The 14966-nt window shown below is 36.9% G+C and overlaps 1 protein-coding gene across 5 annotated transcripts in view; it reads left to right on the top strand.

The window, feature by feature from the left end:
• znf536 (zinc finger protein 536) overlaps window positions 1-14966 on the top strand; it is a 470433-nt gene that overhangs the window by 56688 nt on the left and 398779 nt on the right. For all 5 annotated transcript variants that reach the window (XM_039763165.1, XM_039763161.1, XM_039763164.1 and 2 more), the window contains exon 2: window positions 4738-4848. The gene's annotated coding sequence lies outside the window, so the exon portion shown is untranslated. The remainder of the gene's footprint in view (window positions 1-4737; window positions 4849-14966) is intronic.

A 14966-nucleotide genomic window follows, 5' to 3' on the forward strand; every position in this document is an offset into this window, starting at 1 on the left:
ATCTTATTTAGATATTTTTTTATTGATCTGGATGTGGTTTTCCTCCCACATCCCAATAGTCTGGGCTTAATGTTGGTTAAGTGTGGCTAAGTGAGTAAGTGCAGAAGTGTCCCCCGTGTTAGATACTTTGTTCAGGCCTGGCACCCAAAGCTGCTGAGATAGGCTGCATCTCTAACTGACATTGTGCTGGAATAAACAGGGTGAGAAAATGAATAGATGGATATTAATTATATTAAAGTCATACATGATTCTGATTGAAGAGATGTTAAAATAAATCCTGCATTTTATCATTTTAAAACAATTTTCAGTTTTATTATTAATCTCTTATTTCTGAACTAATGCATAAGTCCGTGCTGAATTACGTAACCTGCTCCATGCCACCAAGCACCAAAGCTTTTAATTATAGAAATGAGCAAGAAATGACTATAAAGTGCTAGATATTGTGGTTAATACAGTAAATAACAGTTGAACCCAGAAGGACCTCACGGAAATAGATTTCAAAAGGCTTGTGAAAACCTGCTGTACTCTTTATTTCAGTGAATCTGTATTGTTTAAACAGGCAAATATTGCTGGTTAGTATTAGTAAACCTCTCAACACAGTGGTGTATTATTTAGTACTGCTGCCTCACACCTTATGTGTGGAATGTGCATGTTCTCCGTGTGTTTTGTGTTTTTTTCTAAGTAAACCAGTGTTGTTCTCAAATCCTAAAGACATGCCTTTAAAGTGTTCCTCTATGAGTGAATGTGACTTGGATGGCCCAGTTGATCCATCCCAGGTTAGTAATTGTTCTACAGGTGATGATTCAAACTGTTAATAACCCCAAAACTATATTAACCATGTGCAGTAAATGAATACATCAATGAATACTTTTATAGCAAATGATTAGCCGAATGAAACCCATTATTTAACCAATTTCCAACTATTATTATGAATGGATTAAGTTAATAACAACATGAATGTGGCCCTGTGATGAGCTGGTATCCTCTCTTACCAGGAAGGCTTTCTGCCTTGTGCCTTCTACTATGGAGCTGGTCTCCTGCCACTACTGACCTTGATCTAGACTGCCTTGCAAAATTAATTTGCTGTTTTCAAAGAGCATACATCATAAAATATTTTCATTACTTTATCTTTTCACTACTGCCCAACTTTGTGAATAAAGAAACTTACATTTTTTTGAGTACTGTTGAGTCTTGTTGCAGTATAAAGTTAAAGTGTTCTGTTCTTCTGCACATTCCCAATGTATTTGTTTAGGGTCTGAATGGTCAACGGGTCAGGTCCATTCCCTCAGTGTATAGTTTTGCATTCTTAGGCTCCTGATTTACCTTGTTGTCTAAAAGCATTGGCATGGCCTCATAGTTACTGCCGACATTATCATGGTGTGTACACCGCGCTTGATGGATATCATTTGAAAATTGGGGTTGTCATTTGCTTATTTTCTCTAGAGTTCAGTTTACCTCAGGCTTGCCGGACGTAAAAGAGATTAATCACAATAGATGGAAATGTGAATTACTATTAGTTAAAAAAAGAAAAGAAAATTCTAGATGTATACAATTATAAAAAAGGATACATTTTTGTTTTGTTTTCTGTCTTTTTTAATAAAATTAGCCATTAGCCCATCTTTCTTGTAATTCAATAAATGCTCCATTTTTTTATGTAAACGTATGAATACCTGTTAGTTTCCTGAATTCTCTTTTCCTTTCCAGATATGTGGAAGGGATGTTAATCCACCACAGGGCACATTCAGACACACTTGGTTCACACAGGGAACATTTAGAGTGGCTAATTAGTAGAACATGCATATCTTGCGCATGTGAAAAGAAATCAGACTATGTGGTGAACCTATGGCAAACTCTAAACTCTAAACAGACAGTAGTCTGCTTGGGAACAGAGCCCAAGTCCATCAAAATATGCGGCAGCAGCACTAACCAGGGACTCCAGTTTAGAACATTGAAATGGACCTTCAAATTTTTGGGATGTAAGGTGTAAATGGAGTCCTGCAGAAGACCCATAAAGCCTACAAGGAGAATGTTAGGCTGCAGCGCTAGCCATTGTGCCAATATCTAGTTAAGAGTCATGACAACATTAGACAAAATCAGGAACCAATCCTGGAGGCTTTGCCAATAATATATGTTTAGTTAAAAAGTATAAAAATAGTTTGCCTTAACAGCTCTAAATACAATGATGGTTGGTGCTTCCTTTCAAAGCTGGCATATTTCTTTTTCTTAATTTCACACATTAATGGATATTGCATGTCACTCTTGAGAATTTTAAGTTTCCCCATCATGGAACACATAAAATGTTTATCATTTATGAAGAAACGTTCCAGCATACATTAGTGACATTAAAGCAAACTGGAGTTTATTACTTGGGCCATGATTTGAAGCTTTTTGTTTTATATGACTCATACTGTATCTGCCAAACTTGTTTTGGTGTCGGGTCTGCAACATATCTGATTCTTACCAAGGTAGTCTGGATTATATTTTTTATTTTTGATTTCCTTATCAAAAACCAAATGACCACAGAAGTCTGTTACACTGAATCGGCTGAAATGGTCTCCTCAGCCACACGTCTCCTAAAATAAGACAACAAATGTTCATTTCCAAGACTAAGACAAGTCAGCCTTTTTCAGTCAAAATAAGTACAGCATGGTGCTCTCTCTAAGCTGACGTTCTATGCTGTGTCATTTGCACTTTTCCAGCTCACTTTGGATCTCTCAACTAGACAGTCTTATCTCGTACCTTTCTAGTTCAACACACATCAAGATTTTTATTTTTCCATCACATGCATTTATTGTTTTAAGTTATTGATAACAGTAAGAAACCTTTCAGATTTACTGATTTATGTATATACCAGTAACGGTGGATCGTGCAGTGAATACACTTGACTTATAGTTTTCATTCTCTTTCTCTTTACCATTCGTTTGCTCAGAGGTTGATGCGCTTGCTGCTTCCTGAGCAGCTCTTGTTTTCTCCACCCTTGAGGTTCGCTTCATCTCTTCTTCCATCGGCATCTTTTCACGTTAAAACTGATTTAAGTCAGTGTTTGTGTTATTACTTAGTACGTTTTTCTTAATTTTTCACTTAAGTGCTCAATCTGCCTGAAGAATGATTTAAGATATGAAGAGGAAGAGACGGCAAAGGTGCTAGGGATGAGAACAGCGCCCTTACGCAAGTGCCGCACGGCCGCAATGCTGTCCGCTGCCCAGAGTTGATTCTACAATAAAATATAAATAAAAAGGGTAATAAAAGTTGTCACCTTAAAAGTGAACATGTAGAGGTCACGTAGTGCATGTTTGCCAAATTTCAGGTCAATAGGTGAAACGGTTTGCGAGCTACAAGGTGATTTAAAATCCTGAACAGACAAATGGACAGCCACGGTAACGTATTATAGAAGACGAAGATTACTGGGAATTGGAGAATTGAGTAGAAGGCAGGAATGAACGAAGAATGAGGTGTCAGTTTATCTTATATTTAAAAGGAGACAGTTTTAAATGATTACTTAACCTAGCATGCACAACTTTGGGGTTGTGGGATGAAAAGCAGCATATCTGTAAAGAAAAAAAAAAACAGCTCAGTAAACATGAGAACTGAGTAAATGCAGCGCAGTATATTTGACTAATTTTACTGTATTAAAATCTGCAAAAAGCCCTGCAAAATTGTCTTAATATTTTGATTTACTGTTTGAGATAATGGTGGTACAGTGGTTATTACTGCTACATGCAGTTCAAATTCTACCCCTAGTAGTTTGTGTGGAGTTTATATGTTTTTTTACATGTTTGTGTGAAGTCTTCCTTCAGGTTTTCCTTCCATATTCCCAAAATGTGTTTTAGATTAACTGGCAGTTCTTGACTGGGCCTGTGAAAGTGTGGGTGGGTAAACGAGTGGTGCTCCACTCAGGGTTGATGCCCGCTTTGCAGCCAGTGCTGCCAGAATAGGCTTCAGTTCTCAAGAAACCTGAAATGGATTAGATAGGTTTGTTAATGTCATGTTGTGCAGATGAACTACAGTATTTAATATTTTTTTTATCTTGTAAGATTATTTTTTCTGCTCAGGTCTCCAGGGGAAGGGCCACGGTTGGATGTGGATTTACTTTACTAATAAATAAAATGGAGTTGTGTATTTCAGTGCACTCTTGCTTGCACTGGTGCTAGAAAGTGGTGACATATTGCATGTTGGTTGTTTGGTTGAATTTCACAGTACTTTACTACTAGTAGTACTATTATATCCTGATGGGAGGAGTGAAACTTCAAAATTTTACTAAAAAGCTCAAGTATTTGTCGTTTTTCTCCTGGTGGCCTGTGTGTTTTCAGCCTCTGCCCTGACTCATACTGTACTTTACATTGACTCCTATGTTTACCATGTAGCTGATGTGTGCACTACAACTCAGTTATCTCATTAGTATAGTCGTGCTCTCTCAATTAGCCAAAAAAGGACCAAGCCACAGTTTTAGATCATCATCTCCTACCTTGCACCCCCTTCTTTTGGCATAGGGTTACAAGTATCTTCTTTTAAAAATGTTCATTCACAAACAATTGAACAAAACAGATTACTTCTGTTCATGTTGTTGCAGCAGGTGTCCAGAGGTATCACCTTGATTACCCTTACACATACCGCACAGTAGCTTCTGAGGCAACTTTACCCTGATGGTGTGCCTTACAGTTTAAGCAGGTCATCATTCCTAATTGCTGATTATGGTTGTTTTCTCATTCAGCTTTCATTCTGTTTGAATGTTAACAGGTGGTCCCTGGTATGTCTAGAGGTGGGCACATCTCATCTCAGCTCATAAAAGCTGCATTGTGAATTACTACAAAAACAGGAGAAAAGGAGACCAACTGTATGTCAGCAAGGGTAAGCAAAGTTATTTTTCATATCTTTAACTGTATTAGCCTGGGGTTAACTTCTGTACATGTTTTATTCTTAGAGATACCCAATTCTTTTTGATTTTGATAAAGGGCCAACAGGTACATAAAAGAATGTGGCACCAAAAAGCATTGACACATTTATATGAACAAAATAAAAGTAAAACTATTACATTCTAGAGTTTTAGCTTTTGCTTAAAGAGCAGTCAGTATTGATTTGCCTATAATTCTTAAATATTTTAACAGTTGCTTTTCATTGCTTGCTGAGCAAGAAGGCAAGTGCAGTGGATGCCGAAATGAAAAGACTGCTTTAGTAAGATACTTGAATATAAGCATGATGCTGACTGCTTAAAGAGGGAGAAGACATGAGGACAAGTTGCTTGTGGCTAGTACACACTGAAGTTTATCAGTTATTTTATTCAAAACATTTTTTATTTTTTATTCTCTCCTAACCCTTTTATTCAGTAGTATTTTCTGTTTTGCCACCATGTCTGAAATAAGCATTTTAAATAAAGCCAGTCGCTGCTTAACAGCAGGTAAGAATGGAGGTTTGCTGTGTTCAGTCAGATGGTACCTGTATTCAGGTGTCCAATCCACCATTTGAAAGGAAACGGTAAGTGTTATTATGTATGTGCTCTACCGACTGACATTTACAGCACTGTTCATTCATCTTTGTGGCCTATATAATGCCCTACATATATATTAATATAATGATAATTTAGCTCACAGTTTTGTGTGTTTTCTGTAGTGGGACAGCTGAAGTTAAAGCCCAAGTGGATGATGAGCTGGTACAAGCCTCGATCACAAAGAATTTACATGTGCTTTAAAGAGCCAGTTTATGTTTGAATGAGTACAAAATGCAAGCCTACTGGTCCCTCCATCCTCCCCTCACCCACTTTAACAATTACATTAGGCATCCAGACTTCTTAAGGTCTTTTTATTTTAGCTAATTAAATCCACTGCGCTCCCTCAGCATGATGGGACTGTGAGCATGAGAGTCTAAATCAGTCCTAGATAGATGACAACCAAAGGCAGACACTCATCACAAGCTTGATATACTAACTACAGTATATGTTCACACAGATATGTACACCCTCCAGGCTGACACAGTGGTTAACACTGGTGTCTCAATACAGCTGAACTCTGGGATTGAATCTCAGTCTAGTCACTGTCTGTGTATGGGGCCAATTTGGAGCTGTCAGTTCACCAAAATTGCACATCTTTGGGGAATTTGAGGAAAAGTGGACAACAAAATCCATCAAAGAATTGTGGGAACATGGAAACTCCATGCAGTCATTGACTGAACTCTACAAAATATTGTGGTATGATTGTGTAATTTGACATCATGTGATGTGGCTGCCTTACATGTCCTCACTTAATATGCACTAATGACATAGGGTAAGTCTCAATAACTTCAGAGAGAGGCTTTATGTTCTAGGAAGAAAGCATCAGAGTGTAATGGTACAGGTCAGAAAAAGAGGGTGACTTGTATGAGGCCTGAGTGGTGAGGCACTGATAATACCGCAGCCTGGAAAAGAAGTATGGGTGAAAAACAAGCAGGAGGAAGGGCATGAGGAAAGCAGGTGGGCCACTTTCACAACTTGCCATATATCTCTGCCTTACAAAACTCGTAGATTAGTTGAGGAGCGGAGGAAGTGCTTTTTATGTAGAGTGAGTTGTTTTTTAATCAGTATTTTATTACTGTCAATATTTGTAACTGTAGGAAAGGGCATGAAATGGGCCGTTTACAGTCAGTTGGAAGAATACTCTTCCCACCCCACTGACAGGAATCTGGGTTAACATTACAGAAAGACAAGAAGGCTTATCTTCTGATAATCATATATTACATGTCAGAGAAAGGCAATAGAAGAACGCTGTAGCTGAGATTAGGCACTTTGTTCCCTTGGTGTTTATTGGGGTTCTTAGAATGTCTGTTGTAGGACCTCTGAATATAAATCAGCTGATGGGAATGTATGGGTATCTATCCCTGTAAATACTGTGATAGTTAAAGTGAGAACAGGAGCAACCATAACTACATACCTTCTGCCTGCCAAAGTAATTCTGAGATGAACATAAATGGCAGAGCAGCTAACTGTCACTGGGAAAGAGCAGTGAGTAGACAAGTTGGGCTGTGTGGTTATATTTGCTTCTTTTGTGGTGGGTAAGAAGAGTAGCTACTCGTCCTAATATTTAGGCCTGAACAGACAGGTATGTTGGTGGTTTCTTGTTTAGTGCTTTGTTGGGACTATGCATATACTCTCTGTTTTCACACCTCCATGTGATGATGTGTTTGATCAAATATATCAAAAGAAAATAACAGAAGAAAGATCTATCTATCTATCTATCTATCTATCTATCTATCTATCTATCTATCTATCTATCTATCTATCTATCTATCTATCTATCTATCTATCTTTTGTGTCTGTACTATCTATCTATATATCAGCTTGTTTGTCTGTCTGTCTTCACCCTTAATAATTTATTAACATATTACAGAGACTGGACATCACAGATGCAATGGCAAACAAGCATCTGCTTGGTGTGAAAGACACTGAGGAGATTTATTAAGAAGAGTATCCTGTTAATTATCACCAATGGCTCTTTCCTTCTGTTACAGATTTGCCCATAGCATCAAAATTCACACATATTTTCAAAGTATCTTTAGGTATTTTATTTTTTTTCACAAATACTGCTTTGCACATTATACAAAATGTTCCATAATATAGTTTAAAAGCTTTTGTCACCATTCTTTCATTACTGTCAGCTATTCTTCAGAGGTCAGTTGGGTCCACTCCATTTCATTTCAGGACTGTAAAGTATTTCTTGTCCCATTTTAGTACACTTAATATCAATATAGTGGCTAACCACAAGTGCTGTGTGCATCCTTGTAGAACCTGGTGTTGACAGTATCCTATAGATGGCAACTTTAGTCTCTTTAAAATATGGCGTAGTGCCCCATTTGCTTAAATTCGGGCCAGCCATATTTCTTTATTATCATGTTCTCACTACGATACCTTCACTGATAGTTAAAAAGTGAAAAAAGAAAAAACAAAGCAGATGGCTGCTGGCCTGGAAACTAATTACATAGAAGAAAAAAAGTTTATTCAGAGAAAGATAACAAGATCACTTTTGCATGGCTTGCATTTTAGCTCACAAAGCAATCAAACAAAACATGTTGAAGATGGCGCCGGCTCCTTATTCTCACTAGTTCCAAAATCTTCTTTCTTTTTTTTGCCTTTCATGTTTGCAATGGGATAAGAAATAAGTCTCAGTAAATCTGACCAGACTGTTGCAGTAACAGCCTTGATGTTCTTCAGGTGTCAGGCTTGCCCTCTAGTAGCCTTTAATTTCAACAGATTTTTGCAAAATATAAGGAGTGGAAATTTGGCACCAAGCTGCAATTGTACCAAACAGTAAGCTAGTACAAGAGCAGAGCCTGAGTATGTGGCATCCTTTATAGATCTTTGCCTGCTTCAACCAAGCTCTCACCCTAGTGAGCATACCGTACTTAATTTTTTTTTTTTTATTTCTGGGTCAAGTTACAATAGAGGCATTGATCTCAACTTACTGACCTATTTAAGATTTTTACATCCACCTTCAAGAATGTTGTGCAAATAAAAAAGATCAGAATGTAAGCAATAATTACATTTAATTTCTGCTTGTGTCAGTTCATAAGACTCCACCAGACTCAGCACTCAAAATGAAACTGAAGAGCTGCCCTTTTATTTGTTCAGACTGGATTTCTTTAAAGTGCTGTTTTTACCCTTAATGTGTAATGGACTGTTTTTTTTATCTCATTTCCTCATTAGCCCTCAATTAACATCTTGTATTTTTTCAGTGTCTTGTATTCTTTTTGTTTTAATGGTTTCATAGTAAATGTCTATCACTATGTTTATTTTAAAAGGCTATGCATAATAATGTTTTACCATGTTTAAATGGTTGCACTTTATATAAGTGAACACATTACTAAACATTTGATTGGTAAATAATTATTACACAGAAAATCATGTTTTCACATAAAAAAGCTAAGAAAATATTCACAAACAGGCCTAATCCATTTTGGGGTCAATGAGGCACAGTCTATCCAAGCAGCACAAGAGACCGCCATGGATCGGCTGTCTCTCTATTGTTAGGCCCACGTAAACACACACACCCATGCTCAAAAATGGACAATATGGAATTACCAACTTTCGTGACATGAATGTTGTTGGGGATGTGGTGGGAAAACCAGAACACCTGATGGAAAAAAACATAGGCATGAGCAGGTGTGCAAACTCTGCAAAGAGAACAATAGGGCACAACATTTGAACTCAAGATTTGAGATCCATAAGGCAGCAGCTCAAACCACTGTGACCTGTGCTGGTGTATTCTAGGTGAATACACAATAATATTTTTTATTGATAATTCCAACTGTTGATTTCAACTTGACACAGTGTGAGGGAGAGTGTGCATTAATGGGCCCTGGGATAGATTGGTGCCCTTCTCCAGAGTTGGTAGCTACATTGACTGCTGTGCTGCCAGGTAATCAGAATTAATTCATCTGAGATTTTTTTTTATGTTACATATATTTGAAAAATAATGGTAGATTTCTATTGCTAACTGGCCTAAGTGGACTTTATTTAATGATACAAAATTTTATTTATTAAAATTTTATTTTTATGACAGTTTGAACAAAAAAAAATCAATGTCCACTCATTGTCATTTCTCTGATCTAGCTTTTTTCCAGTACAACGTCATAGGGAGTTAGTACCTACAGTATGGGTGGGAGAATAGCATGTCACAAGACACAGTTATGCACTCACCTACTCTTTAATTTATTGATTATTTGAATTATCCTATTTCACTTTATGCCTGGTATCCCATCGACATCAGACACAAATACAGATCCAAACCAGCATACGGATCAGTTGTTTGTATGACAAGCTCACAAAAAAAAAAACATTCTCTTCATCTAAATATTCTGATGTCCCCAGTCAAGTTAACCTGCTTTTAGGATGTAACACAAAGCCAAGGTATTCAAAGCAAAGTCCACCAGTTGAGAATTTGAACCCAGGTAATTGGGAATGTGAGGCAGAATCTCTAACCACTATGCCCCTGTGGCAGCCTCAAGTGCAGTGTCTTCAGGTGTTGTGTTACTGTACATATAGAACAAGCACTTTTACTTTGGATCATTCCGATTTCAGTATTCTTTATGCTGCTCTGTTGGATTGTGTCTTTTAAAATCCCTTCAGAATAGATTTATTTTTCACTTAACACTGAAGCCTGCATTCTTTTTTAATTAACGTTGCAACGTGATCTATAGATATACAGTCAGAATATTTCTTTTAACATCAGATGAGCTGTTATGCCAATCCTGGAGCAATATGTGTTTGTTTCCTGTGCCAACCTCAGCCTGTGCTTTTTGGCCCGTGATTAGCTGGCGGCGAGTGAAGAGATAATGGATGGAACAAAAACACTTTAAAAATCAAGCAGTGATGTCATCATTAATAAAATAAGATGCCAGAACTGTAGTTAAAAATAGTAAACAAGTAAAGCCAAAAGAGTTATCTGGGAGATGGCAGTTGTACATTAATATGTGCATGGCTGACGCATGGCTGTGAAGGTACGGGGACTGAGTGACTAGAGGTTTTTCTTGGCACCTCAGTAGAAGACATTTTAATGATCAGTGTAAAGCCTTAAAATTTTGGAGCTGGAAGTCTTTTAATTGTAAGAGTCAACCCCTGCCTGTGTGACCCTAGCAGTGGGGCTGAATCACTTTACAAGATGTATAGTATAGCATTTTGACATATGTTCAGTATTATCAACTCCATCATTAAATAGGCACCGATATGAGGGTATTTTAAAAAGTAAGTTAATATGGCAGTGATGATTGGCGTATTCAAGTAAAAGTTTCACTGTTCTCTGTACATGTGACAATACTGACCCTTTGAACCTGTGAGCCTATGAACGTGATCTCATACACTCAGAAATTTATTTAAAGGCTTGTATGTTTATAAAAGAACAAAGACTTAGCTTATTCCCGCTTCCACTGAATTCTCCAAAAATGCCACAGAGATTAAAGTTACTTGGTGCGAAGTAAAGGCTGCGAGGTGAATGGGCTGGGGCCCTCCACACAAAGTGCCACGTCAGCTAATGAGGGACGATCTCACTGCACAATCTGACATTAACTGCTGTACCGTACACCTCTATCAGTTGGTAATACATTTCAGCTTGAGTTGAAATCAGATTAGTTTTGGCACCTGTACATTTACTCATGTTTTGAGGTGTCGTGCCATCTTTGAAGTAATATACTCAGTAGTATACCATCCTTCATATGAACTGAAAGATAGGCACATGTATTGTGTATCTGTTGCTCAAATTACTCTGGCTCTGTGTTTAAAGCGAGTAGCTCATTACCTTATTGTTTTGAATATCCTTGTATAGCCAAGTAGAAGTGTCCAGCTTTATAGTCTGTTATGTAGATTGTGAGTTATGTCGATGGCTTGTTAAGCATAAATGTGAGGATTTCATAACATTGCTAATTCCTACTTAATCCTATAAGTACAATGATATAGGGGGTCATTTTCTTAAAGTTACACCGTTCTGTTTCAGATTAAAAAAGAAAAAAGCACTTTATCTCATTTAAAGATAAAACAGTCAGCAATTCAGGATGTTTGGCATATTGTGACACTCCACGAACAAAACACAGAGCGATTAAGCAGAGTGAGCTGCATGGCAATGGAAACAACAAGCACGCTCGAGAATAAAGGTTAGTTCACCTACAAGCTATTTCTTACCTAGCTGCTGAAATCCGATCTTAATCATATCATAAGTATGTTGAAGAGGTGTGGACAAATGTGGCATTCATCTGTTGATACTAGCGTCTTAAAATGCTTTTTAAGGATTGTAATTGAGCTCTATGAATAATAAAAAAATGATTCAAACCCAGCAACTAAGTAGAGTAGTTGGATAGTTTTAAAATTCAGAAGACGATGTTAAATGAATATGTGTGAAATATTGGAACACAGTGGGAAGATATTCGGTATAGAGTTATGAAGGGGAGCATTATGGCAAAATGTTTAATAATTGATACCCACATTATTTTGTAATGCACTCCTGCACAGTAGCTCCAGTCATGCTAATAGATGGTTATTTTGAAAGGTTTTGCTGTCCGCACTTTTAAACGGAGGGTGACTTTAGTGGGCTTTTTATTTTGATTTGTAACTTTAAGAAATCCTTTTTACCAAAATGTTGCTTTTTATTTTTTTTGGCATAGGCCAGAAAATTTCACATGTGTGAGAAGTGCTTTGACCTCCGTAATCTTTAGCTCATGAAGCTTTACGAATTAAATTAAACTTAATACTAACAATAATAATAAAAATAAGAATGATAAAAGCATCTCAGTTAGATAATCATTATTTAAAAGAATGTGTGCGTCCTCTGAATGCCGGATAAATAGATTTGCCTTTTACTGAATTAATAAAAGACTGACTTAGGTGGGCGTTTATTTAATTGCAAGGATTTAATAGGGTATTTGAAATATTTAAAAAATTATAAAATTGCTACAGCAAAAACAATACTACATGTACAACTGACTAGTTATATTTATTAAAAATTCAAGGTTATTTTGGAATGGCTTAAAAGATGATTGATTCTTCTGGAGCAATTTGCAATTCTAAATCAATTTTATCTTTAAGGGTATGAAAAGTGATTTCTCGTAAGGTCAATACCTTCAATTAAAAAACGCCTACAATATTATATATGATCCATTTAGGGCAGGCTCCTTTATTGATGACTCTCTACGGCTATTCCTTGATTTGTGACAGCCTGATGATATGAAGTGCAGTCAAGTTTGTCAAAAATCTAGTACCTTTCAACATTTGTAGCATTTTTCAGCAGCTGTGGTGAGACCACACTTCACTGTGTCAAAAAAAGACAAAGGAAAATGCTTCATGAGAACTGACTATTTAGCCCCAATATAGAATGTCAGCTTTGATTCGTCTTATGCTTATGAGACTACGTTGAGACTCTTTGATTTATGATACCGCGTCAATAGCTGACTGGTTCAATGTATTCCATATTTATTAACTCTGCACCCTAATTAAGGTTATATGGTGGCTGAGTGGTTAGTGCTTGTGCCTCACACTGGGCTCAAACACTGCCTGCGCAGCATGTCCCTCCTGTGCTTGTCCCCAGGTACTTTGGCTTTCTCCTAAATCCCAAAGACATCCATTTTAGGCAGCTTAGCTACTACATACTGTCTGTGGGTGTGAGTGTGCCCTCTTATGTGAATCGATTCCTCCATCATTCATTGTCCCAACCATGCACCTGGTGCTTCCTGGATAGGCTCTGGATCATTTCTAACATAAAACTGAATTAAGAGGTTCAGTAAATTCTGAATTGGTTAAACAGGGTTTGGAAAAGGATGGATGGATGTTTAAATGTGAGTGTTCCCTCTGAGGGACTAGTGGCCTTTATAACATACATTCCTCGATAACACCAGATGCTTGTAAGTTATGCTGTTTTTTCTGTATATAAACGGAAAATATGGGTTGAGACATTTAATAATTTGTTAAATGGATTATGTGAATTTGGAAATGGATGACTGGATGCATGGACAGATTCATCCACTTATTAAATGGAGGTGTGTGAATGTGGACTGAGTTTTATACCATTTAGGATTCACTGCAACTTCCAGGGATGTGTTAGTACTCACTTTTAGCCTTCAATGAAAGAATAAAGCTCCAGAAAATATGTAAATACATTAATACACTACTCTACTTTATTAGTAGATCTGAGTTAATAGGGAAGTACATTAATGCTGAGAATGACACCCGCAGAACTCAAGGCCATTTGAACCTAATGTAAAAATTAGAGGAATTCAGAAAATCCACCTTTGATGGTAGTTTTTGGGAGGCACTCTCTGATGGTTGACATCATCAAAATCTATCCATATATTCCAAAAATTTGTGTTTAGATTTGGAGACTGTTGCTGCCATACTTTGGATGGTAGAGATTCTTGATCAGTGAGCTGGATATAGATAGGTTTCTTGTTACAGGATTGTATATGCTTCAGGATGGTATTATAATAAAGAATGTCCACCACTATTTCAGTGCATGTGTATAGATGTTCTTCTTGAATTTGTCTGAAATTTTCTAGAGCATTAGGACAGAACAAAATGATAGCTGAGTTCACCCCCTGCTGTTGTAAATTGCAACGGCAGTACAGCTGCCAGCATGTAAATGCACTTTTTCTATTGCAGATACCATGTTAAGAATACTATACATTAATCTCTGAATTAACAAACATGGACAAAAAAGATCTTGGGGGTAGCCGGCTAACCTGGGTAAACCTAGAAAATGGCTGTTAATCCAATGATGATGATAATGATGACCATACAAAAACAATTATCAAATGTATTAGAATCAACACTGGATGGGTCACTAGTCTATTGTGATATGCTCTCTTGCCTACACCTACACTCATTAACCACTTAGTTGTAACACACATTAACCACTTCTTATAATACACTAATCTAGCATTCTGACCACTGACAATAGATAGATAGATAGATAGATAGATAGATAGATAGATAGATAGATAGATAGATAGATAGATAGATAGATAGATAGACAAAACTTTATTTAATGTCAATCATTAATCGGATGGGTGTACTTAACAGTAAATTCATCAATCATTGATACTTCAAATAACTGACAAAAGTTGCACAGATTTAACTTATAATTCCAAGAAGATGTCCTCAAATACGGAACTGAGAAAGTGTTAAATATCTTGTGCTAAAAACCACATATAAAGTAGCGTTCTTGGAAATAGAATGATGCTGTAGTATTTTTGGCATGGCATTTCGGAATACTATGGTTGCTGTCAGTAAGTCGTATTTTCCTCCTTGTATAATTTTAAACAGAAAACAAAGCACCAGAGATGCACTGAAGTGAGTCACGTTGCATAGCAGATTTCGATAACACTGTAGAGTCAAAACTGGTACAGAGAACCAACTTGAAGAAGAGAACATTAAATGAGCATAGGAGGTTTTAGATTGTTCTGCTCATTATTAATGTATAGGAGGAAAGCAAAAGAAGCATAGAAGCAGACTGAAGTAATTTATT

The sequence above is a fragment of the Polypterus senegalus genome, chromosome 9, assembly GCF_016835505.1.
Source record: "Polypterus senegalus isolate Bchr_013 chromosome 9, ASM1683550v1, whole genome shotgun sequence".
NCBI classification, from domain to species: domain Eukaryota; kingdom Metazoa; phylum Chordata; class Cladistia; order Polypteriformes; family Polypteridae; genus Polypterus; species Polypterus senegalus.